The sequence below is a fragment of the Dromaius novaehollandiae genome, chromosome 5 (assembly GCF_036370855.1).
Source record: "Dromaius novaehollandiae isolate bDroNov1 chromosome 5, bDroNov1.hap1, whole genome shotgun sequence".
Classification (NCBI taxonomy): domain Eukaryota; kingdom Metazoa; phylum Chordata; class Aves; order Casuariiformes; family Dromaiidae; genus Dromaius; species Dromaius novaehollandiae.
Window position 1 is genome coordinate 59,506,512 of NC_088102.1, and position 26,016 is coordinate 59,532,527.

Genomic DNA, 26,016 nt, shown 5'->3' on the forward strand with positions numbered 1-26,016 from the left:
CATATCAGACCATAATATTATATTCTTGGCAACACAGTAAACTTAAACTCCACCAAATGCATTGTTATAATACTTGTGCCATGACATGATTTCTATTTAACACACCTGAATTTATAGTCTATACTGTAATTTTTACCTGCAGCTGTAATATTGCTATAATATAGCCACAATCTCCAAGAGGATTTAACTCTTAAAGTAGAATCACCATGTTTTCAGGTTCCCAAGGATACAGTCTTTTCTGTAACCACAAATCTTGACTGGCAATAATTTGAGGATATTGGGCAATTGTCAAGGATGTCTGTTTGTCCTCAGTCCTAAGCAGGCAGCAGGATGTCCAGATATCCCAGACACACTAACAAATGCAACATAAGTACAGCATTTCCCAGAAGCTTTGTATCTATTGTGCATATACTTTACCAAAGGTTTGCAAATGCACAACAAATCCAGCAAGCTCAGACTGTGCTAGATTTACAGAAAATGTCGTGTTTGCCTGTGAAGCATATGCTATCCGCTGCAGCTTGAATGTGTCAGACTCACTGTTTAAGGGCTAAACAGAAGGATATATACTTCTGCCCAGACAGAGACACAGGAGCCCCACCCTAAGAATATCAGCCTAGGTGCAATAATTATCAACTCTGAAGGAATTTAAAGTAATTCTGAGCTGTGATCTCATTTGGGAGAGATCTTAAGATCCAATAATCTGCTGATTAAGGAACCCGCGTCGATGCTGACAGACCCGATTTCAATCCTTGCTCTGCCTGATCAGTACCTTTGGTGTTAATTTTCTCCCATAGTCCATGAGAGTGACCTTGACAGCAGACTGCTGTATACTCTGGGTGTGAGCCCTCCAGACTTTCTTACACTTACAGTTTATATAATAAACTCTTCAGAATGTGGATAAGGGACAGAATGTGGATTTGAAAATAAATCCAATCTACTAACTAGGATCCTCCTAAGAGGGAAACCAGATCCCACTCTCCTAAGGAGAGGAGGAGCTTTACGACTTTTGGGAATGTAAGTTAGGCCTCATCTCTGTTCTTGGTGGGTCCAACTATCAGGCTTAGACTTGAATTCATTGCTTAGAGAACCTGGGTTCCAAACCAGGAGCTCAAGTAGCCAGGTGCCTAAAAATCAAACACCTTTGCAAACCTAATTCTAATTGACTCAGAAAACTTTGAGGCTAAAGAGCAGAAGTAATAAAACTGAGTATTTTTGTTCTGGGAGACATTTTGGTAGCTGCTCTTACTCCACAATGGGCCAGAATCTCCTGCCTTTGGCCATACTTTGGATCTGGCTTTCAATGTCGAACTGGAATTTAAATCTTGGGTTTTTTTTCCTGCTTACATGCAAGAATGGATTTGCCAAAACAATTAAGGCATAAAATATTATTTTGTACTACGAGTTTGTTCTAGCCAACCTTGTTTTCTCTGGAATTATATCAACTGCATTTTGCTTAACTACTTCCATCAGTTAAACACCTTCACATTCCTTGGTATTTCAAGGGAATGAAAACTGTAGCGCTGGATTCCATGTATGTTAGCAATTTGCCTGAAGTACAGCAATCGATTTGGTAGCAGAACTTGAAATAAATCAAGCCTCTGTATTGTCTTAGAGAGTCCAGTCTTTACTTTCATTTCTCCCAATATTTCCATTCCTCTTTCCTCACTGTGCCTTATCTCCTTCTCTTCTTATTAGATTGGAAGCTACAGTCTTAGAATTTCCTGGAATCACAGAATCAGAGAAAAATTTAGGTCGTAAGGGACCTCATCCGGTCCAGCCCCACACTCCAAGCAGAGCCTGCTTCAAAGCTACATCAGTTTCAAAGTTACATCAGGTTCTTCTGGTCACAACACCCCCTCCTCCTATTACTCTAATTTATACTAATCTCATTTCTGTTGTTTCTATAAACTCTCATCCATAAGAAAGGAGCTGTAGTTGTTTTGCAATTAACCTATATTAACCTTATACGCACTATAAGCATAGGGCTTATACTGTGGGGAAAGACAAAGATGTAGACAGTTCTCAAAGCTTAGCAACAGCACTCACCCTACTGGCTTTTTTACCAGGATCAGGTGTTTGTCCGTGAGGCTGGTTGGGAGACTAGTAGCCAGCCATACTGATAGCAACAGGCAGATCAATATCTACTTCTTCCCCTTAGAAAAGTCATGAGATGGAGCTGTGCCTCCAGTTAAAGGTACAGGCAATCCTGGGCTCTGCTTGCACTCCTGTTTACAGGCCATTTTCCATCCTGAGATCCTACCCAGTCAGCCAGGGTTGTCTGCTCAGAGCCTGACGACACCGCACATGAGACAAAGTGCAAAGAAACCTAAGCAAACTCCCAGCAGGCTCACAGAGACATACAGCCCAGGAGCGAGCCAGCTAGAGACGTTAGCTCCAGCTATATTATAGCATAAACCATAGTGCAACTTAAAAAAGCCCTGTGTCTCATTGCACAATTAGTTTGAGTGCAGTGCCATGGGAATGTAATGATACTGCTTCCAGCTCTGGAGTTGGCACAGCTAGCTGGGCTATCTGATATCTCAGTGGTCTGGAATAGACACACATGTAGCTACTGTATATGGGATGCTGGCCTAACTGTATAAGGGACGGTGACCTCCCTTTACTATTTTTTATTCATCTAAAGGAGTACTCTTTGTCTGAAAGTCTGAAGAAAAACTAACACTTTTGGCCACCTTTTCATTGTAATTGCTGCAGCATAAAGTGATCAAGAGTTGTATTCCCCAAAGCCCTTCATCTGGACAAAATCCCTTGTTCTCTTCAATGTGACAAAGTCTAGAAAAATTCAGCTCACAAATTTAGCTGCTTAGCCATATAAGAATTAAGAAACAGTGCTTGGTTCTTGTCTCTAGATACAGGGACACGTTTACAGTACAAAAGAACTTATTTTTAGCCCTACTCTAACACAAAGGGCTCTGAGTTAGTTACACTACAAGGCTTCAGCCGTACCAGCCTAATAAACTTTTTTTTTTTTTTTCCAGTTTGGCTTTCTCATGTCATATGCAACATATGGTTTCACCCATCTTCTCTCTCATCTACCTTTTTAATCTTCTTTCAGGGAAGCTCAGAATTACTCTTTTTCCCAGTCATGAGAGTATTTCTTCCTGAGCCTTCTTTGTTTCCCTCCAGATAAAGGTGCTCATTGTTTTTATATGTTACTTTCAGGCAGGCCAATCCTGCTCAGGATTTATGTCTGGGGCCATATCCTAATTCTTCATTAAATTTATTTGTTTTCAGTTTCTGCAAGGATTTCCCCTATAGCACGGCATTCATTTTACAAAGACTGCAACAGCCCTTTTTGTTAGTCCTCAGTGCATTAGCAGATAGCCACGTACACCGCAGTTCTGACTGTAGCCAGGGTTACCATATTTGATTTGTTCAGCCCCATCCTTTAGTGGAGGATCAGCCTCAAATTGAAAAATTTACCAGATTACACAAATTGCCAACCTACACAACCTCACTTACTCCAGCTTCTGGAGGAATCTTTCTGTACACATTCATGTCCTCTCTCCTCTCCTGAGCTGTCGTCTTTTAATTTCTCCAGGACCTTAAATTATTTAGGACTTGAGTTTTCCTGTCTCAATTTCATAGTTTCTTGCATACTTTCTTTTAATAAGTGCTGCAGGCTGATTATTCCAGAACATACTTCTCTAGTTCTTCAGACACGTTTCTCATACCCTGGAGCTTTCTGCAGAATACTCTGTTGTTTATAAAGCCACTTCACTTGCAGCTCCTGAACCTTCTTCCAGTTGTGGTTTCCTGGTGACAGGCAATAGGGTGCTTCTGCGATTTAGAGTCTGTCTTTTTTATGCCCAGTTAGGCTATTCCCACTGTCTATACAGTGGTGGAAGACTTGTACTTGGATGCAATTACAGTTTTCAAATGACAGCAGAATGCTGAGGAGCTCATCTTTCGAGCAAGAAAATATTCATTTGTTCCCACTGACATCTTAAAACACATTAAACAAACATTTCTACTGATCTTCCCATTTGTTAATACTTGTGTCTAGGAAACTGACATTTGGATCACATTTAATCTGATGGGTCCTCTTAAAACTTTCAGAATGATGGCTCACTTGTGTGGAATGAACGTGAGAGCAGAAAACACTGTGTTTTGAAAATGATCAGTGATAAATGAGTATTGTTAAAATGCTTCAGATGGCTGTTCATGTAAACAAAGAACTCATCCCTTGAAATAGAGGATATTGTTCTTTAAGTGGGACAGCTCTCTCAGAAAGCTGTTACCTGCCACACTTTTGGTAAATACTAAAGAAAGAAACTTGGATGAAACCGATACATTTCTATAGACATTTCTCATAAAACACACAGACCCCTTGAATAAGACACATCATTCTGCTGAATGCAGTTCTCTAGAAGAAAAAGACTTCTCTAGTAATTATCACAAAAATATTTATCTGAATAAAACATTTGATCTCATTTTTTTTGAAAAATCTATAAAGCTTTTCATTGAGGAAAGTTAGAAAAATGGCATGGGTCAGTATATTCTTCAAGCATATTCTTGCTCATGACTATGTGATGGAACTGGCATAGTGCACACTTGATGGAGGTATAAAGAAGTTACAGCTGTTGCTAGAGGAAAGGAAGAAAACTTCACTCCTCATGGAGAAATTCTCTGCGTTGCCAGGTACAAGAGGAAGGTATATGCATGCAACTTTGGCACAACGTATGCTAGGGAGTGTACTTGATACAGGAAGCTCTAAACAATAAGGGAGCCTAGAAAGCTCCTGGAACTCATTATTCTCCTAGGTATTCAAGTTGTTGCATGTGGATAAGGAAGTAGGGTTTTGGTTCACAGAATGTTTTCTCTTTTCTAAAGTTGTTTGAATACTTCTGTGATGAAAGAAGAGACAAAGCGAGGGAGGACTCAGATTCTTGTTTTTCCTGGAAGGCTTAAAATGTAAGTAAATAAGAGTAAGTTGACTACTTCTGCCAGCAGGAAAAAATACTATCAAAACTGATTCAGAAAGGATCCAATATTCCATATCCAAGGCCATGTTCCAGAGCCCAAACTAAAGACCACATAGAAAGCTAATTGCATATTTGGAACTCGATTGAGTAACATTTGGTTTACTTATTGTATGCTAGAACTCAGCAATTACGTTTGGCTGACAGTTTTGATACTTGGAGACCTATTTTCTTACTAGGAGTCGGAGGCATACTTCTATAACTTAAAGGATGATAGTGTGTCGTCTTCTGGAGAATGTAGACCAAAAGAATCCTTCCCCATCTCAGCCTTTAGGTGTTCTGTGAGAAGCAGCGCTTTGATGATTTAGGCTGCATCTACATTAGCATTTTAATTCAGTTTAGGCATGCACTTCTGAAATAAATCTCCCAGTCCTCTCCAGTTACTATGCTTTAGTTTATACAGTGAAGCAACTTGAAACTTGAAATTTACCCTGGGAGCCCTCCTAATGTGCCTCAACAACTAATGTGTATTCAGCCTAGTGTTAGTCTGAAGTAACGCCCCCAAGACACAAATAGAGTGAAATGAAGCCCACAGAATCAACTGTTTTACTGTACAGATCCATGCCTACTGTGCCACACTACTTGGTAATGCAAACAGGGCCATGGTCACAGACGTATTTGTGTGTGTGTGTGTGTGCGTGTGTGTGTGTGTGCGTGTGTGTGTGTGTGCGTGCGTGTGTGCACGTACATAATCACACTTGTCATCTCTACTCGTTAAATAGTACAGGTAAGAAACAACATGAGATTTCTTTTTAGAATGTGTTGTTTTGCACACATGACAAACATTAATTTCATTGTGGATATCTAAACAAAAAGGATGAAGTATTTCTTCCAGGCATTAAAAAAAAATGAACCTGGGGAAACATGCTACTAAAAGAATGACACATAAACAGGGCTTACGCTGTACTCTATTAAACTCATCCATTCTGAAAGTGAATAGCATTTAGTGACTGTAGTCTCAGTGAGGCTCCATGTTCTAGGTAAGGGATAATCATTTGGAGTTTGTAAAAATCCCAGGCTCCTGTGGTGTTTCTCTGGTTCTCTCTCAGACGATTCTGCATCATAGCCAGAAAAGCAGACCTGATCCAGTTGCTGTAGCAATGGGCTGCACTCCACAAGCCCAAGACAAGATGACATGATGAGGAGAGTGCACTTTATCTTGAAGGTGAGAATGTACCTACCTGCAAATATTTATGCTTGCTAATAGCATATTTTTTCCTTGCATATAAAGAAGTTAGGTTGCTATTTCAGTTTTACTGATAGGGAAACTGAGGCATAGAAAAGTGAATTGGCTTGCTGAAGGCTAAACAGCCTGCCAAGGTTAAGAATAAAATACAGCCTTCTGAATCTACAGTTGCTGCTCTTTCTTCTGAGCCATATTGCATCCAACTCCTTCCTACATAAAGATAAAAATATTACACCGTTAGGTACAGCTAATGGCCTTAGCAAATGCAGCCACAGCTACTGAAAAGCTGCGTACATAGAAAGGCTGCTGCTTAAAGTCCTACAGCCTTGGAGAGATGATGCATGTGGAAAATATGAACTGTACAGCATACTTCTGATTCTTCCGAGAGAGTAACTCTGGGTGCTCTCGTGCATTCTTGTTGCACCTTTTCGGCCCCTGCAAGTGTTATAATACATCTGCCACTGAAATATTGGTCTATATTTTGAGTTATATTTCTTCTGATGCACAGCTGGGATTATGGGGACATAGTTTGCTTTAGTTCTCCAGCATTTAGGGTTAGTGCATGGTCCAGCACCACCCAGATTAAATTAGAGGAGCTCTGCCAAAATGCATGCATTCATGGTGAAAAGTTTAAAGCTTTTTTTTATCATATCTGCCTGCAAAATTCTAGAAGATTATATCAGGCACAGTCACTTAACTGAATGTCTTTTTCGCACGGAACTTCTGTTTGCTGAATGCACATTCAAGCTTTTTTGCATAGTACGACTTTAAATCTAAGGACTCTTCTGTAGAGATGGTATAGCATCTGAGCTGGTTCTGTTCTGCATGTGCAAAACTGACATTGCGTGTCCTCTCACACAAGACACATATTCTTGTTTGGTTGGTTTCAGTCTGAAAAGTGATTCTTTTTGAAAACATTTGTTTTCTCTCAGTGAACAGTGAGAGTGCTAGGCAGGTTTTTGTCCAGAGAGAAGAAGAGTAGCTGGAATGTCACTTTTCTTCAATTTATTTCACTTTGTCTAATTTATTATTGTGTAAGAAGTTGTGTACCTGATAGAGCCATCATAGGAAGGACTACTGTAAGTATATTTATGAATGTACTCATCATAGAGCAAAGTGTTACTGATGACAGAACTCAATATTTACGACAATGAACGATGCTATGTACTGCGTACTGATCATAGAAAATAGAATCGAATGAGGTGGCTATCTGAATATCTGTATGAGTCATGCTAAATGCTGAGTACTAATATTATCTTTCTCAAGCAAACTGTGAACCTCATTCTTAGTAGAGAGAAAAGAAATATTTTTCCATTCATAAAGATGACTCAGAAAATGGTTGTGCATGTCACCAAGCACGTCCATGCAACTTCTACCATGGTTCACAGTCTTCAGCTCCTTCTTTCCCACTGACTTTAAATCACTTTGTTAGCCTAACAGCAGTTAGCCGTAAGAAACTACCACTGACAGCGTAAACCACTGTCTGTACCTAAATGGATGTATATATTTTTGCACAGTGGAATATCTTAAGGCAAGCAGAAGCTAGGGGAGTAACTTTAGTGTGAAATGTGCACATTAAAGCATTAAGCCCTTATGTGGGTAGTTAGAGAGCTGTAAAGACTTTACTGTGGTTTGATCCTTTGAGTCATGAATACACCTTTGTCCATCTGGCTTTTACGTATGAGCTTTATACTTGCTTCAAACCTATGTTCTCTCTCCCAGCTGGGGAAATGGGTTAAAGCTATTTTGCTTGAAGGCAGGCTCTGACCTTCCCATTTTGACACCGGGTGCAAGTGCAGCTATATACAGACAGTCTCCCAGTGTCATTTCACTCTGGCCTCTACTCCTTCATTTCCTACTTGTTCCCTCTGCACACAGCCTACTTGCTAGATTAGAAGTATGTGGCTGACATTCATCTTTTCCACCTCATGAAGCCTGTTTAATTTTCTGCTCCAATCAGGAGCAGGGATGCGGACAGAAAAGATGTTGGAGTGAATAAAACAGAAACAGTTGTAAGATAAGCTATAATGTTGGACAAGCTCCAGGCCAGAAGCCTGGAGCCAGGGGACACCCTGGGACAGTACTTTGAGGCGTTGTTTAGATGTTGAACTGGGAAGCCACGTGGTGAGCAAGTGGCATGAGCATTTCAGTCATGTAAGCAGTATTTGCCATCTTTGTCTTTTATGTGGCAAAAACTGCGGAAAGGATTTCTGAAAGATGACTGATAGAATTACTGTCACAGAGGATACTGCAACAGACTGTGTAAAGCTAAAGACATTACAGGTAAAAATAATCTAATCTGATTGCCTGCACCCCTCAATTTGACCAAGATTTCTAAAAAAAATTCTTGGTTAATTAAATCTGTACTTCTTGCAATTACATGTCTTTAGCCATCCGTATGTGCCCCCAAAACAACCGACAGCAAGGCATCTTTCCTAAGACCTTGTCCCAACCAAACCTAAGTTTCTTTCAAAAAAAGAAGGAACAGGCTGTGTAAACAGCTTGTTTACACAACAATGTTGCTTAAAGCTACCAGAGGCAGAAGTATTTCACAGTATTTCAGATCTGCACCTTCCATTTCAATTTTCTTTTCAAATAAAGCATTCAGTGTAACAGCTTCTCTGACATCAATGTCACTACTTGAACAAATATTAATATCAGAGCATGGACTTCCACAATCTGATGTACACCAATTTCCTTATGTGTTTAAATCCTGAAAGATGAAAAAGATTTGTGTATGTTGAATTAAGGAAACATCTCAAAAGAAGCATACACTTTTTAATGCACTAGTAGCTTTATCTGGGACTTTGCTGGAAATGCTTTTACTATTTTAGTATGTTTAAATGGTTTAGTATTTTAAACTATTGCGGGCACAATAACTTAGAGCAACTGACATCACTTTTAAAAGTGGCTAATGGATCATATACTAGAGAACAGAAGCCAAGTTACTCCTAATATCAGGTTTTACAGGAGGAAATCAGGTATTAGAAGCACAGTGAACAAATACTTCACTGCTAAAATGCCAGAGGTGTGATCTCTGGGTACTGTACTGGCCTGTGCCACTCAAAGATCTCACTTGTGGAGCCAGTAACGGTGGTAATCATGAAGGAGCAATTCCGGCACGAGTCACAGACATAAAGAGTGTGGTATGTGGACACGTTGCACAGTTTTACAAGAACTGGATGTCAGGAATTACTGTGACAATATCTAGCTCTCCTACTTCCCCATGAAAAACAAGGTTTCTCAGCTAGAAGGCCTTTGCTGTGCTCTTACACTGCACTTACTCTCTGCTACAAAGCAGAGTGCAGTCATACTTCCTTCCTAGAGAGGTTTCTATGAAGGACACTTCAGCAACATGTAAATCAATAGCTGTGGTCTCTAAACAGTTAAGTGTTAAACCACTTTAAACCACTCTGAGCACAACAATTTTCAAGGCTTTGAGTAAAACAAATAGTCTGTTTGCCTTCTTTCCCAGTTTGTAATGTTGGAATATTACCTGTTTGGAACTGGTATTATTTAACTGTGAAGGTATTATTTAGCTAATGCCCATTACACAGTTTAAAGGTTTACAGAATTTGCACCTTTATATTAGTGTGGAGTATTATGCGGTTTCAGTGCTGATTTTCCTATAATTAAAATTAATTTCCTTATACAATTGGGGGGATATCACTTATCTGAAATTAACATCTGCAACAGTCAATATGTATTCTAGTGAGTTATATTCCTGTTTCTTTTGAGAGGGTTTATGTTGCTTTTCAGAGTACAAGAATTGTAACAGTAAGGCTAAAGGACCTCCTCGAGCTCAGCCTGAGAGCACCATCTAGTGGCGAATAACCTGTCCCGCATCAGGTTAGGCGTGCCCGAGGTGGCCCTAAACTGACGTACCGCTTTCCAATTTAGCTGAAGAACGCTTCAAGAAAATATCAAACTCGTGTGTGTTAAGGGATATTTTTTCTCCTGTGCTATTTATTGTTGTGAAATTGAATAAACTGGTCTGAAATCTCCAGTGACTTTTGCAGAAAATGCTATGTGAGGAATCAACAGTCAAAAATGTGTGATTATTTCATGACACCCATGGTTGAAGAACGATGCACTCTTTCTTCCAGTTCTCTGGAAGTGAGTGATTACAGTTGCTCGGTGCATATGCTGAAACCATAAGACGCATGCCCCTGCCTGAGACAGCTGTCACCACAGGGCTTCCTTCAGGCAACAGTCCATGCTACTGGAGTAGCTCAGTATTAGCATCCACCTGCATATGTTTAGACATCCTTTCACATGCAACAAATCCATATGCTTCCATTTTAATGACTTGTGAGGTTGTACTTTATGCAATGAATATTTGATAGCGGATTACTGGAGTTTTGTGATTCGGCTTAAAAAGCAATAAAGTATTTCCTCTTTGCTTCATTACACTCGTTAGTTCTTTTGACACAGGAGCCCTGCGAAGGAAGCGCCATAGAAAGCAGCCAATCACTGTCTGCAGTTTTCCTCATACTTTCTCCAAAGTCAGCTGTGCCCATCACACCTTCTCAGGTGGTGCCCTTGGGAGGCCTCTGAAGCCTCTGCCCCTTCGTATAACCATGGCTACTGCACATATAGTACATGGTCAGAAAAATGGATGCTCCCCAGAAATGCTTTATTCCCCATTTGGGTATTGCACTGCGCATACACACAGGTACATCCAGTTCCTCTTCACATATGGGGGATTACTGGGAGACGAGATAGGATTGAGCTGCTGCCACCATTTCACACCTACCAGTCCTTTCTGTCTTTATTCCCAATGCTCTCCCCTGGGAGTTGCAGACCACGGGCAGGCCACCTTTTGGATAAATCGTTCTGGTAGCTGCAGTCTACTCCTTTCCCAAGGGCACTGCAGACATGCAGCACAAATTGCCCTGCTGGGTCAATGCAATCATAGACTAAGCTTTAAATAAATTTGCAGTCAAATTATTCTGGCACTGGTTATTTTTGATGGGAAGAAATACTCTGATCTATTACATTCTACCTCCCTGTATCACAGCAGCCAAAGTCCATTGGCTTCTGCATTGAAGTATTAGCCCATTTCTCTTTTGGATCACATCTCTATAGTCTGCTTTTCTACAGTAGATCTAACAGACTAAGTACAACATTGACTGTGATTAAACTTCCAGACTCTAACATCAGATCTGCCAGCTGTTTCCCAGAAAGTCACCTAAGCTCTTTGTGAACATGGAGTAATATCATTTATCTTTCTATTCTTGAAGGATAGTCAGGATTCATTCATTCACTGATTCATGTTTGTACTGTAAATCACTTTGAAGATGTCAAATGCTAAAATGTTGCTAGGTACTATGTGGCCTGACACCTCTCTTGCACAGGCAAATCACTTGCAACCCCATTGAAATCGTAGAGTACCTTGGGTTTAAAACTGAAACGAAGTAGAAATAAAGCAAGTGCCCTGTGTCTAAAATTTATTGTTTAAGAACACTCAACATGTTTATGACTCCCTAGAGGATTTTGATTTTCCACTGTGAGACATCTTGGATAATCCGCACCGTGTGAAAAGAGAAATAAGATGCTACAATATGTATAAATGAGTAGAAAATTGTGTCTATGTACCTTCTTTTACTGTGATAGACAATGAGCCTGCCAGATGCATCTATAAGATGCTGCAATTCCAAATCTTGCACAGCCGTCATGGAAAGATCAGATAGGCAGGGGCAAAAAAATTAATTGTATGTTTTCTGAATGCATCAGGAGGAAGACCAGATCCCTAATTTGATATGGACTGTGTAGTATCACAAAATATAATCACCTCTCTTGTCATGAAAAAATTACATTTGAATTCAGTTCTGCTTTCTAAGCCTGCTAGGGCTCTATTTTCACGAAGATATTCTCCTCTAAGTATGGGGGAAATTCACAAAGCTCAAATACCATTAAAATGCCTGAAGAAATCATCATAGAATAACTGTTAGTTAATAATATGTATTTTGCTTAGGTATAACTATATACTCATTCTTTTTGTGTCTTTAGATTGGTTGAAAGAAAAACAAGAGGTTTTTCTTTCAAATGAAGGAGTTCTTTTCTCCCTTTCTGCTCCTTCCCCCCACCCCCACCCCCTCTCATTAATTTTACCAACCTTGTCAGGTGTTGCTCAATCTCCTCCTGGAGAAAGGTGTGTCCCCTTGTCTTGATCATGAACTGTGTGCATGAGCAGTAAGATGACAAATCACGAACAACTATTTCCTTCTCCAACTGATTCACTGGTGGTGCAGGTCAAACAGGAGCTAAAAGAACATTTTAAATAAGTTTAGTGACAGAACTCTTTCAATTTTTCAGCATCTTATTTTCTTTCCTCGGGATGTCACTATTTCCTTTTCTGTCATCATAAAGCTTTCTAGGCTAAAGTCTTAGTTCTATTATTAATACATTTTTTACACTTTGCATTTTCAATGCTTTCTTAGCATTTGCTAAGGTGAATAAAATCTGAGAGTTCAGAGTTCACTTTTTTGTAAACAGTAGGTTTATGTCTGGAAATCAAGTGAACTGCACACAGCACTTGCAGTGAGTTGAATACGTAGCATATGTTCTGTGCAGTTTGACTGGATTTAGCTTTTTCTTAAGGTATGTGAGCCCACTACAAACAGAAAACAGTTATCTGAATACTTTTTCCAACACAGGTGTGACTTTTTTGTAACCTCACCTTCAAAGCTGGGGGAAGCACTAGGAGTCAGCTTTAAGAGCATTATTTGCAATGCTCTTGCTGCCTTTGTCATGGTGAGTGACTGAACTGTCAGGAGTAGCGGCACAGGGTGAGGAATAAATGTCACTTGATAAAATGTGACAAAATGCAGTTCTACCATGTGTCCACACTGATATCCACATTCCTTGTAAGTCTAGCAGAGGACAAACTTAGCTTTGAAGGTTGGAGGAGAGAGAAGAATTTTCTGGGATTGCAACTGAAATCTTCTTCCAAGGATAATTCTAGGTCCAAAGATACCAGAAGATAACTTAAACCATGGACATTCTAAGGATCAAATAGTATCCTTGGGGATATACCTAGATCTCTGCAGGGAAATCAACATCACACAAGACAAATTTTATTCTTGTTGGAAAATAAGAAATTCTCAGGGTGTTTGGTTTCCGTGTGGGGTTTTTTTGCAGTAGTGAAGGAATTAAGTAGAGAGTGGTAGAATTACTTTAAAGTGGAGCAATGGTTCTCAACTCTTATATGCTGGATTCCATGATATAGCCAAAGTCCTTAAAAAGAAGATTAACATTTTCAAAAGCTTCTTAATTACATTTTTTAAAGGTATTTAAAGTTCTGTTCCATGGTAGTGAAAACCATGTAATAGTTATGAATAATGAACAGCTTAACACAGCCTAATTTTGTAATAAGCAGATCTCTGGGGATATATGATTTAGGAGATTAAGATTATACTACTCGTAGCTACTCATAGCACTGCTACTGCTCATAGCACTTATCAGTATTCTGATGCAGCGGTACAATCTTAATCTCCAAAATAGCACTTATAATCAGTGCGTATTGTGTGAAACACTATTACTATATGTATTTTATTACTTATACCTAATTTATACTCAAATCTACAAATTTTATTTATATAGGCCTGGGTTATGTTGGTTTGTGCTAGCTAGAAACTGACAGTCTTTGCTATGCAGCTGATTAGAAATGCTCATATGCCTAATTAATGTTGCTCAACATTTGTGTCAGAAACATCTACCTGGAAGGAGTGAACAGCGATGGTGATAACATCCTAATGCATTCATTCTAAATCTGAAAAAGTTCATCCGCCAACACTTAAGCTGACAGAAATTTATTACAACACATCCAGATTCAACCTTTGTGTAATCACAGGGCATTGACCAGAATTACTCTAGAGTTAACTTGGCCCAGTTTCTTTTTTCTTAATACAGGAGTGGCCATGGAAAGGTTCTGACATATTCTGTACTATTTGTATAGTAAGTTGTTTAGATATTTTTCCTTAGCATGAGGCCTTTGGGTTATCTGTTTCCCTCTCACACACACAAAGAACTTGCTTCTCAATTAACAATACAAAGTAGGCATCCCATACGTTTTGTCTCCGTAGCAAGAACAAATCCATTCACTGTGTTCTTGATGATAATTCGATGGACACATTACGCATTTTAGTCAAAAGAAAAAAAGAACTTTCCCTTCTCTCCACGTGAGGGCAGCGTTTGTAACAGCACACTCCGACCCAGGGCAGTGCCTGCCCCCGATGCTTTCTTAGACGGCTTTCAGTATGTAACTGTCCACTCTGCAACTTTTTTTTGGTAGACAAGAGAGAAATGTCTTTAAAATAATTTACAGAGGAAAATATTTTTTCTTTATAGGTGTTTTAAAACCCATCATCTCCACTCTAGTACTAAAATCTGGAAAAAAATATGTTTGATAGCATACTAATTAGGCCCTAATACACAATCAAGGTGATCTTGTTCAGCTTTCTAATATAAGCAAGAACTGAAGATTATCCTTGCAAAGATGAAAAGCAATCTTATCCCTAAGGTTCTCACCATTTCCTCTCAATTCCCCAGCAACTAACCCCTATCCTTGCTGATAGTACATGGGTCACTTGGATCCATTTTCCTTCTACCATGGATGTCATCAAAGGAATTAGCCGTAAGAGAAAAGACTCCCAGGTCAAACATAAGTTAAATCCTGCTTATCCCTGTGCTAGGAGTTGGAGGGAGTCTCTTAGAAACCAGGGTCCTACCTAAAATTTCACTAAGTCTGTAGGGACACAATTTTCAGAGGTATTTTTATCCAACTATAAAATTTAACTTGCATGTTTTTGAATAAAAGCTTAGGTTCACTGATGATATCAATTAACAGATATCCTACATCAGAATTTAATACCAAATTGACTTCACTGAGACCAGGATTTCATGCTGTGCATCCCTAGCTTTAAAATGGTAAAAACTCCCTCAGTTAACGAGTGCATGTTGCCCCTCAGAATGGAAAGCAGGTAGCTGGGGAAATGGATCTGCAGGCCAGCACCCCCTTCAGGAACACTGACACAAGTCAAGGCTGCTGCCCCAGCGAGAACTTTAGGCCTGTAAGAGCAGTGCTCTCCGATGAAACTTATATGAGGTTCTGTGCTTGTGAAATTGTTCAAATGAAAGGAGAAACATCTTGATGGTATGGTTTCAATGGCCGCTTAAGAAAATCTGGTCTATTTAATTTATACTGATGGAAGTCACTGCAACAGAACTTCTGAAAGTGTTGTCAGAGGTCTTCTGTGTCAGAAAAAATAAAGATCACAGTACCAAATTTACTACCCTCTGTGCATGCACTGAGTGAACAGAAAAGTATTATGAATTGCTTCTTCAGCTTGTGATATATGTGATTTAGACAGCATGATAAGTTCAAATGACACCTCCTCCCGCATAATACCTTGTACCTTTGATTTGTTTTCCTAGGTCTAAGACAGATATCTGAAGAAATCAATTGGCTGTAGAGACAGAATGATAACAGAAGCCAAGGAAAAGGCATGCTAGGCAAATATGTCCTTTGTGATACATCTATCTCAGCAGATCCACCTTTGATTACAAATACTCATGACTAATGGTATAATTTTAATTATAGTGGACTACTTATTATTGAAATGCTGCAAATGCATCAGAGTTGCAAAAGCTTTCCCATCTGAATGTTTCACCACTGCCTGCTGAAATACTTTGAGGCTATAATTTTCTACAAAACTTGCGAAAGCCAACTTGTAGACCATGTATTGCATGATAAAGGTCCCAAAAGACGTAAAACACAAAATATTGATTCAAAGAATTTTAAATGCTCAAGTGTTCTTTCCTTTCACATAAATATTTTTTCAGTATCTGGATTCTTTCTTTCTGATGTAAATAGTGAAAGTGGGATCCCTTAATCATCTTACTTTGTTTGTTTCTTTCTCTAATTATTATATCACTTTCTTTGTAGCAACATTGGAAATGTCTAGTTCAGTTTCTTTTCAAGAGCTAAAACATCATTATTTTCAGTCCTCTCTTTGTACCATTTAATAAATGGTAAAAACTTGTCTTTTTTCCTTGTTTTTTATTTTGCATATGAAACTGCTATGTAACTATCTCAGTTTGTTTTGTTTTTTTGTTTTGTTTTGTTTTGTTTCCTGCAGAAACACACTGGAAACTGTCATCTAATTTGTATGCATGCCTTGCAGATTTTTTTGCCTTTGCTTCAAGAAGGATGATCCGGGGAACTACAGGTCTTTCAGCCTCACCTTGGTCCCTGTACAATCACAGGGCAAGTCCTTTAGAAAGTCATTCCTGGGCACATAAGGAGAAAAAAGTAAATGGGAATAGCCAGCATGGCATGGACCAACCTGATTGCCTTCTATAATGAAATGACCAGATATGTGGGATAAGGAAAGAGCAGGGGATGCTGTCTACTTTGGCTCTAGCAAGGCTTTCGACGCAGTCCCTCACAGCATTCTTGTAACCAAGTTGGGACAGTACAGTCTAGATAGATGGACAACTAGATGGATGAAAAACGGGTTACATCATCAAACTCAAAGTGCAGTGGCTAATGGTTTGTACCACATCTGGAGGCTGACTGCAAGTGGAGTTTCTCAGGGGTCTAGTCTGGGACCTCTCCTGTTTCATAACCTTATCAGTGGTGGGGACGACGAGACAGAATATGCTGTCTGCAAACGTGAGGGTAACACCAACCTGAGTGGTGCAGTCGATAGTTCAGAGGCAGGGTTGCCATTCAGAAGGACTTAGTTTTCCTTGTAACAGTAAAGGCTGGGGACTGGCTAGAGAGCAACTCCGCTGAAAAGGACCTCGGTGAGCTAAACATGATTCAGCAGTGTGCCGGGCAGCAATGAAGACTAACAGCACACTGAGCTGTATCAATAGCAACTTAGCTAGGAGTTCAAGAGAAGTGTTTATCCCCTAGTACTCAGCACTCATTAGACTGCATCTGGAATACTCTGTCCAGTTTTGGGGCTCTCAGTACAAGAAAGATGATCAAGTTGAGCAAGTCCAGCAGAGGCCACCCACAACAGTCAGGGGGCTGGGACACTTGTCTCAGGAGGAAAAGCTGAGGGAACTGGGCTTGTTCAACCTGGAAAAAGCTTAGGGATGATGTAACACAAGCTTTTCTGTACCTGTAAGGAGGCTGCCAAGAAGACAGAGACAGACTTTTTACTGAGGTGCATTGTGAGTGAATGAGAGGCAAGAGCTACAAAATGAAATGGGAAATTCTGACTAGGTATAAGGAAGAAAAAGTTCTCACTGTAAGGACAACTAACTCAGAGATCTTACGGAATCTCCATCCATGGAGGTTTTCAAGATAAAGCCCTGATCAGCCTGGTCTGAATTCACTGTTGAAGTTGGACTAGTTGACCTCTGAGGTCTCTTCCAATGTGAATGATTCTATGAAACAAGAGATAATTAAAAGCTGCTTCTTCTTCTGTTAAAAATGTTACAAGGACAGTAATCTCTTCAGAACATGGAGAAATTTGAAAAGCTTTGTATTGTTTCACAGTCTGTACTCAGAAATGACAAATGTAAGATGTTTGGTGATGAGAACTATCGATGTGTGATATGATCACTTCGTTAGTCTAATGCTATTTACAATGCAGCCACAGAAGCTGAGTGACTTGTTAGCACCTGTGTTTTAATTGTCACAGATGGACTAGGATGCAAGTAAATGCCTGTAACAAAGTATTTATCATACTTATGCAGTGAGATAATACAGAGAAGTGTTTTATTACATGGAGGTGGGATTGGCACCAGCAATAACAGCTGTCAGTGTGCGGCTTCCCAGAAATCCAAAGAATGACAGTCACTCCATTCAGTGTTTATATTTTTGCAAAGAGCTTTTACTTCATGCTTCAAGAGAATAGAACTATAAATTAAGCAGAAAAATATGTATTCATATTTCTTCAGAAATATGTTAGGTAGTTTGCCTTACTGCTCATATCACTGATTTTAAATTAGGAATAAAAACCCAGGAGAGAACCACAACAGAAGATGGATAAAATGGGGAAGGTTGATGGAAAGAAAATTAGTATGTCTGGAAAGCTCAAAACATGACACATAAGTACAGTAAAAATCAACTTGAGAAGCTTAAAAAACAGTCTGTACATTTTGTGTAACACCTCTGTGAATCTCAACACAGGGAAAAAAAGATGAGATCACAGCCCTAGTAAAGTGGGAAATATGTACCTCTTGCAGGAGTGAGATCAGTAGCGCAGAAGAGAGCGTGTAGCCGTTACATAATAGGCCGGCAATAGAGCCGCAGCCCCGTGCTCTGCACTGCTGGCTGGAGAGCAGGACCCCACATTCCAACTGCAGCTCAGCTTCTGGTCCTTGCAATCAGATCATTATATAGTGTGGACTGCTTTTACAGGCATGTATCTCCACTTATATGCAGTGATGCAGGGGCCTCACATTGGTATTTCCTATCATTATAGGTAGATTTCAACTCTGAGATTTTTAGACATAATTTTTCCTACTTCCGCTCACCCATCTGTAAAATGGATAGAGTAATTCTTCCTTCAAAGATGGCATGAGAATTACCTTTTCTTGTACTTCTGGAAAATGAGCAAGACACCTATTCTGACATTAATGATAACACAGCTGTATAGCACACTTTCCTGAAAGGATACAATTCCTCTAAGCACACTGCTAATGTGATGAAGTCGGAGTGAGCAGTGCTGTGTGTATTCAGCTCTGCCCATTCCAATGCGGTATCCTTTCTTTACACTGTTAGGCTGCTGGGACACTGTGGCAGTGAGGTATGTTACTGCTCAGCTTGAGAAGACAATAATGGGACATATAATTGTGAGCATTAAGGAATCCTATGGTATTCTAGCATACTGTATTCAAATACTTCTGGTACACAAGTTCACAGTAAAAGGACTTTAGTAGAGTTCTAGAGAGTTAGCAGTCGATCCACGGAAGGCATTTCCACTTATTATACACTAAGTCTGCGGATTGTATGCAGTTTGCATGCAGCTGCTCTTTTAAAAACAAATTTTAGAACTCCAGAATGAGATCTTCCCTATAGTATTAAGTGTTTCTTAAATACTATTGTTTTCCAGAGGAAGAAACACTTCTCCAGCTTCTGTTGTAACCTTAAGTTCAAGGACAGTATTGCAAATATGCGTGATTCACACTGAATATTTGCTCCCTCATATAATTCAGCCATGTGCATCTGCCTGGTGCATACAAAAGTATGCCTTTGTGCCCCTGCCTAATTTAACTTCAGAATCTTCATTAGAGTCTGATATTTCAAATCTACTCCTCTTCTTACATTCATTTTAACAAACATCTGCAGCCAAAGTCTAAACCCTCAGATGCTGAAAATTTGCACTGCTCCTCTGACTGAGTACAACTATGTCAGCTGCACAACTTCTCCAATGAGTATTAACTGTAAGCTAGAGGGACGCACTCATTTTAAAGTGGTGTGCAAAGAACCTACTTTGCAGAGTGAATGGGTATGTTTAGAGAACTGGGTTATGTAATTCATCTATTTTGGGGATTAACCATCCCTGAAGTTCTGAAAAAGGTAATTGGGCTGGGTTATTTATAGACTCCGTTCCTACAGTTACAGCACAGATGCTAACATGCAACAAAAACAAACCATTAGCTTGAGCCACCTCTTCCACACACCTTAGTAAATTTATACTCTCACAAGCATTCATGAAGCTCCTAGATGCAAAGAGATTTTGGGGGGGTCGAGGGTGCTACTATTGCTTCACAATCTGTTTGCACATTAGCATGTCCAATTTCCTATTAGCTTCTGACTGTACTTTTGTAGTGCTTTTCAGCTCATTTGTATGATACAGGTACCTGGAGGCTCCTCTTAGAGGAGTTTCCCAGTGCTTGGGAGAGGAAAAAGGGCACTGCTCTTCGGAGAACTAATACAGGGGTTTACTAAATTATTCTTCTGTCTTTGCTTCCACAGGACTGCTAGGATGATGAGTGAGAATCCTTCCTTTACATGCACTCTCTGTCTGTTTTCTAAGATGCATTTGTAGGATCACTGTGAAAGCCCATTGGTACTGCTACAGGATGGTAAATGTGTATAAGAATTCATGAGAAACTGTGGTCCGTAGCTGAGGTGTTCACAATCATGGAGCCATGCAGAATCAGACAACTTACAAAAAGGGAAGAAATGGTATACAGTAGGACAATGTATATTTGGGCTGCTTCTTATGGATTCTGCTATTGTGTAATATATATGTCTATAAATATTCATTGTTATTTTTACTTAAATATTGAAAAACATTCAAGGGAATAGAATTGGGTAATGAGCAGTAATAAGAGGGCAAAGCAGGGAAAAGAAGGAAAGTTATTTGGCTCATGGCGGAAAGCCTGTTCCTAACACAGGAATCAGCACAGAAAAAATCATGTTAGGCACAGGACTGTATAGGGATGACCCTTTTAATAAGGACTCTGAAGCATGGAAAGATGAAGTGGCTTGCTTAGGCTACTCAGCAAGTGATGAAGAGCCAAAGAGGGAAATGGTTAGTCCTTACCTCATAGGAGGTTTCCCTATGAGATAGGGAAATCACAATGTAAAACAGGGTAGTAGAAAATGAGGGCAGAAATATATAAATTAGGTCCTTCACTACGTAACATTCTATATTGCCATTTATGCACAGTGCAAGCTAAGAAAATTTTGATTTGTTAGTATCCTAGTCCAAAATGCACTGGTTAAAATGGTAAAGTGTGGTGCACAACAGTGGACATCTAGGCCTTTTGCAAAAAGCCTGGAAAATTAAGATGAGAAGTTTGAATTTCATATGGAGGGAGAGAAACAGCTTAGGAATAGATTTCAGCAGAGACTAAATTGAGAACTAAACAATTTAGTAATAAAAATTAAAAAATGAAGTAGTCTGTATAGCTTGATGAGAGAGGAGAAACATGGATGTCAGCAAGAAAGGATACAAGATCTAAGAGAGACCTACTGAGTTAAATTACTTCGGACTAGTACAATCTGATTCACAAAAACTACCACTACAGTTAGTAATAGTGCTCTCCTCTGTTGAAAGTCCTACTAGAAAAGGCAAGAATGATGATCTATGGAGCCAAAAGACACCTTTCTCCTCTCTTGAATCTCACTGGCTCAACAAAGAGCCTGTGAGAGAAACATAGAAACAAAAGCAAGTAATTGTTAGCCACTGAGACCCACACATCTTACCATAAAGTGCATTTTATCATAGACCACATTGTCAAATCAGACCACAGAAAAGAAAGAAGTAAAAAGCAGAACAGAATGTGACTGATGCTCAAATTGCATAGAAGGTGCTAGACTTGTTGATGCATTATATTATGAGAATTACTATAAGAATTTCATTCTAATATTGATATTTTAGAAGATCTAAGAAAAAATGAGTTTTGAGAAAATTCTTGTTCAATATGGAAGTAATATAACGCAAATTAACTGTACTTAAAATGTTTTGAGTTCTGTAAAAGAAAAATATTAATTCAAGAATCTGATGTTGACAAGTATTAATAATCAGGCTAAATTAGAGAAAAGGATGGATCAAATAAGTGTGGTAAAAGGCAGAAAAAATATTATACTTTCAGAAAATAGAATCTATTATGACTAAATATACAAATATACTAACAGAGATTTTGAAGAAACTTCAGGTGAGAATATATAACTACTAAGTGACTTAATCTGTAATAAATCTTGTATCTAGAAGCTTTCATTTATTTATTTTTGTTTCTGGGACAAGGTCTTCTGTGTATAACTTAAAGCATTTCATTTGCCATAATTATATCTGAAATAATGAAAAGCTCTCTATAAAATATAACATATTTTTTGTCCTTAGTAACACCATTATTGGAGGGTCTGCATCTTATTTCATGGTTGCACAGCACCTAGCGCAATAGATTCTTTTGTTATCCAAGGAAAACAATGATTTTTGCAAGCTATTTAATTTTCATGTTTTTCAACTAACATACTATGATCTTTGATTTTTTCAGGGCCTTCAGAGAATTGAAGGAAAGGTCTGAAATGTCATCATACGTTTGTAATATGAACCTGTCATTCCCATGAGATTTCATCAAAGTCCAGATTGCTTATTTGGAGATTATCTGCTCATCTGCAGTGACTGCAAAAAATATGGGAATATGAACTTGCAATGTCTTTTCAGTAGAAAGAACAGGAAAATATGTGGTTGCCTGCATAAAACATGCAGACCTTCTTTGTTCCATCCTATATCATCCTGAGTCTTGTAAGACTATTTTATGCAAAATTAGCACATTTACTTTTACGATAGTTTTGTTAGGTCAAACCAGATACTTATAGGTATCTGCTCCTTCCCAGCTCTCACTTTTAGGATGAAATGAATACTGATATTTAACTACTTAAACCTTTGCTAGTAGATGCATTAATTGATTTTAAAATGATGAGTTTTACAGACTGTACATGCCTGTGCCTAAATGTGCAGATACATTCTCAGGAAATTTCTTGAATCCTGAAGTCTTGAGTGAGGTGCTTAATCCTGGAAAAAGGGGAAGATTTTAGACTCACTCCTGTCCCCAGTGTTACAGGCATTTCCCCCTGGGATTACTTGTGCACCTAAAACTTGTCTCCTTGGGTGGCTGGTCAGGGATTCCAAGTCAGTTTCAAGGATGACAAAAAAAGAACGTGAGCCCTCATTAGAGCTACCACTACATGTCATGTTAAAAGGGAACTCAAGCCTGCAAAAAGTATTTAGAGCAAGTAATAGGCCAGTATACACTCTGACCTATATATGAATACATATGTGTGTATATATCTATATATGTGTGTATATATATATATATATTTCAATTTGGTATCAACCCCAAAGTTCTGATGATCCAACAGTGGTTTTGAGTACTATACCAGCCTGCTATCTACTGAAGAAGGTCATAAATGCATTTATAAGGTACTGTATTGTTCATTATAGCAACGTATTCAGCAAAACATTGACAACATGGAGTATCAGTGTCATAAGGGCTAATATTCCAATGAGCAATCATTGATTGTAAAATGATTTACCAGAACTTTAAAATCTGAAGTAACATCTATATTTTCATATACAATTCTATGAATATTTACATATCAAGTCCACAATTCATAACACCTACCCATTCTTTAAAAATGTGCCAGTATGTATGTGTTGAAAATAAATAAGGCTTTTCTCATTGTTTCTGATGCAAAATAGCATTGTTGTTACTGACCACTGAAAAATGTCTCTGTAGAGAATAAGAGGTACCTCATCTTCATGACTTTCCTTAACAGCCATTGTAGCATTCCTCCAGGCTGTTCTGGGCTGTTTCATCAAGCTTCAGATTCTTCTCATGGGAGAGAGATGAGGTAAGCGGGGCTCTCCATTTAGGCTCCAAAACAGCCATGTAATGCTATGTGAAACTCTATGCAGCCAAGGTGTAGGGTGGCATGCAGAGAGCAAACACTCATACATTCATGATCATATCATCAAAACATGGCATGTCCATGATAGGTCATGAGAGAAAATCCATGATAAACAGGATATTTCTGTTATTTTATAACTTGGATATGTTAAGTTCAGGGCAAAAACACCCCCAAAAAACAGGTGTCCATTCAGACACCGTATGTGATTCATTTAATCATTGAAAACTCTAGAAATAATCTGGATCACAGCTATCATTACAATGTCCAGTTTATCTACATAAGCAAGTGTAAAGTCAGGTGACTGGGATTAGAATCTACCAGCTTTTGTTTTCTCTCTGATCTTCTCAGTGACGTTTGCATTTAACCTCTTTGCCTAAGTGTCCATAAAACATAAACAAACAACACCAATATTTATTTTTCTCACAAAGAAATCAAGGACATTCACGAACATTGTGATTCTCAGATGAAGGGTGTTATATAACTGAAGAAAGATATACTGGCAAGCAATTATTTCCAAACCCACATTTAACAGAAGCTGTTAAAAATGCATTGTATCAAGGAGACTGGGCACATACTGAAACTGTGCTATGCTATCTTTTGATTTTCACATAAGGCCATTTGTTGTTTTCCATCTAATTGGAACTTAGCATGTGATCGATGCTTCATCTAGTTTCAGGAACCCAATGAACACCTGAGGATACCCCACATTACTTACATAAATTACCAAACACGCTGCTGTGGTATTTGAAAAGCCACAAATCTTGTCAATCAAATGAAGATCTAAAGAGTTTACTGACTGTCACTTTGGATCTTCATTGTGTCAAGGCAGAAACATTCCTTGGACACATTTAGAAAGGTTGCCTCACCAGTCATCCAGTGTGTCACCAATTACTTTGTTCCCTTGCTCAATAATCTACTAATACTCTGTTAGCTACAGTTCTGGTTAGAATGTATTTTATCTGGAACTGCCCGCTGAAATAAGCAAAGTGGCAAAAGCCTGATTTTGTAAATAACATGAAAATAATATGACTTCAGTACTTTAACCTTAACTCAAATTTAGAGGATTAAGATCGCTACAGGAATATTAATACACCAGATTATACAATTAGTTTGTGAAAAATATGCCCTAGTCACTTAGGGTATAATACTAGAAAGTACGGTGTTGTCTAACCATAATCCAGTAATGTACCTCAGGATGTGTTTAGTTTTGAGATGCATATAATATAATCCTTTTTCCTGACAAAATGGATAGAATATAAGAAGGAGGTTGTACAGAATTCAGTATTTTCAGAATACGGCCATTGCTCACGTACCTGGCTGTAAAATCTGTCTAATTGCTTCCCACTTGTTTTCAGCCCTGGAGTCCGATTACTTCCAATGGCACAAATTCAAAGCAAGGTGGCATGCCTCCTGCAAACAAAGCAGCACAGAGATTTTTTCATGCACAGCTGGTTAAAGTATCTACTCAATCTATCAGAGAAGGTCAGGGAAGAGTATTTCTATGACTGATCAAGGAAAAGGCTTTTCCCACACTATGATTCCAGCATTTTCAATGTTTCAGCCCTCTCCTTCAGAAGTGCCATTCCCTTGTTTGATGCCTACAGCTATAATGCCTGATGTTATAGATTAGCTATTATCACAATACAATTTGGAGTATATCGCTATATTGTCTCACTTCAAGTATAGCATTCCTTGTTTTTTGGTGATGATTAACGAGAACTCTCTCTAGCCTGAGACATTTGACTGACATACTTGAAGAAATAATCACAAACTTGAACCAGAATCTTCCAAACATTACTATATTTCAACCCCAGTCTCATAAAAAGTTACCCACTCTCACCTCTCCCTCTTCCAAAGGAAAAGAAAATTCAGTATTGATAATGCAACATGTAAACCAATTGGTTGCAATCGATCTCTGAATCAGTCTCCTTTGTCTGTTAGATACCTAAACATCTAATGGCTTATAGTTTCTGGACTATCCTATTCAGTCGTAACCGCTGTTTGATGCATCGGCTCATTCATTGCCTGCAGTTTTCAGAATCTCAGAATTTCAGAAACTCAGAGTCCACTGTGTTTTTCTTCCTCCTGTTCCCAGAGAAACGCAAATTGTCCCCTATAGATCTGTTCTCTTTTGTGGGCACCTCACTGGCAGAGGATATTTTCATAAGAAACTGTTGGTTTTTTTCACTCATATTTTGCAATTGTATTTATATACCTAGTCTTACATGTACAAAGGCTCATAAGATGGTTTCTTTGTAGCACAGATAACATTTTATTTTTTTATTGTTTCATAAGGGTTTAAATACCTCCTTTATAACATTTCTGAATATATATTTGGGTAGTCTGGTTTTAAGCCTCCTACCTAACAGCATTTCAGCAATGGTTGGTGCGGGTTTCCTGGCTTCTGCTGTACCATTAAGTATCGCCCAAAAGGGATC

General features: G+C 38.8%; 1 protein-coding gene across 1 annotated transcript in view; it reads right to left on the bottom strand.

Moving 5' to 3' along the window:
• FAR1 (fatty acyl-CoA reductase 1) overlaps positions 1–26,016 on the bottom strand; it is an 85,997-nt gene that overhangs the window by 49,681 nt on the left and 10,300 nt on the right. The window contains exons 2-3 of the mRNA XM_026104452.2: positions 24,892–24,988; positions 12,308–12,455 (exon numbers count right to left, since the gene is read on the bottom strand). The gene's annotated coding sequence lies outside the window, so the exon portion shown is untranslated. The remainder of the gene's footprint in view (positions 1–12,307; positions 12,456–24,891; positions 24,989–26,016) is intronic.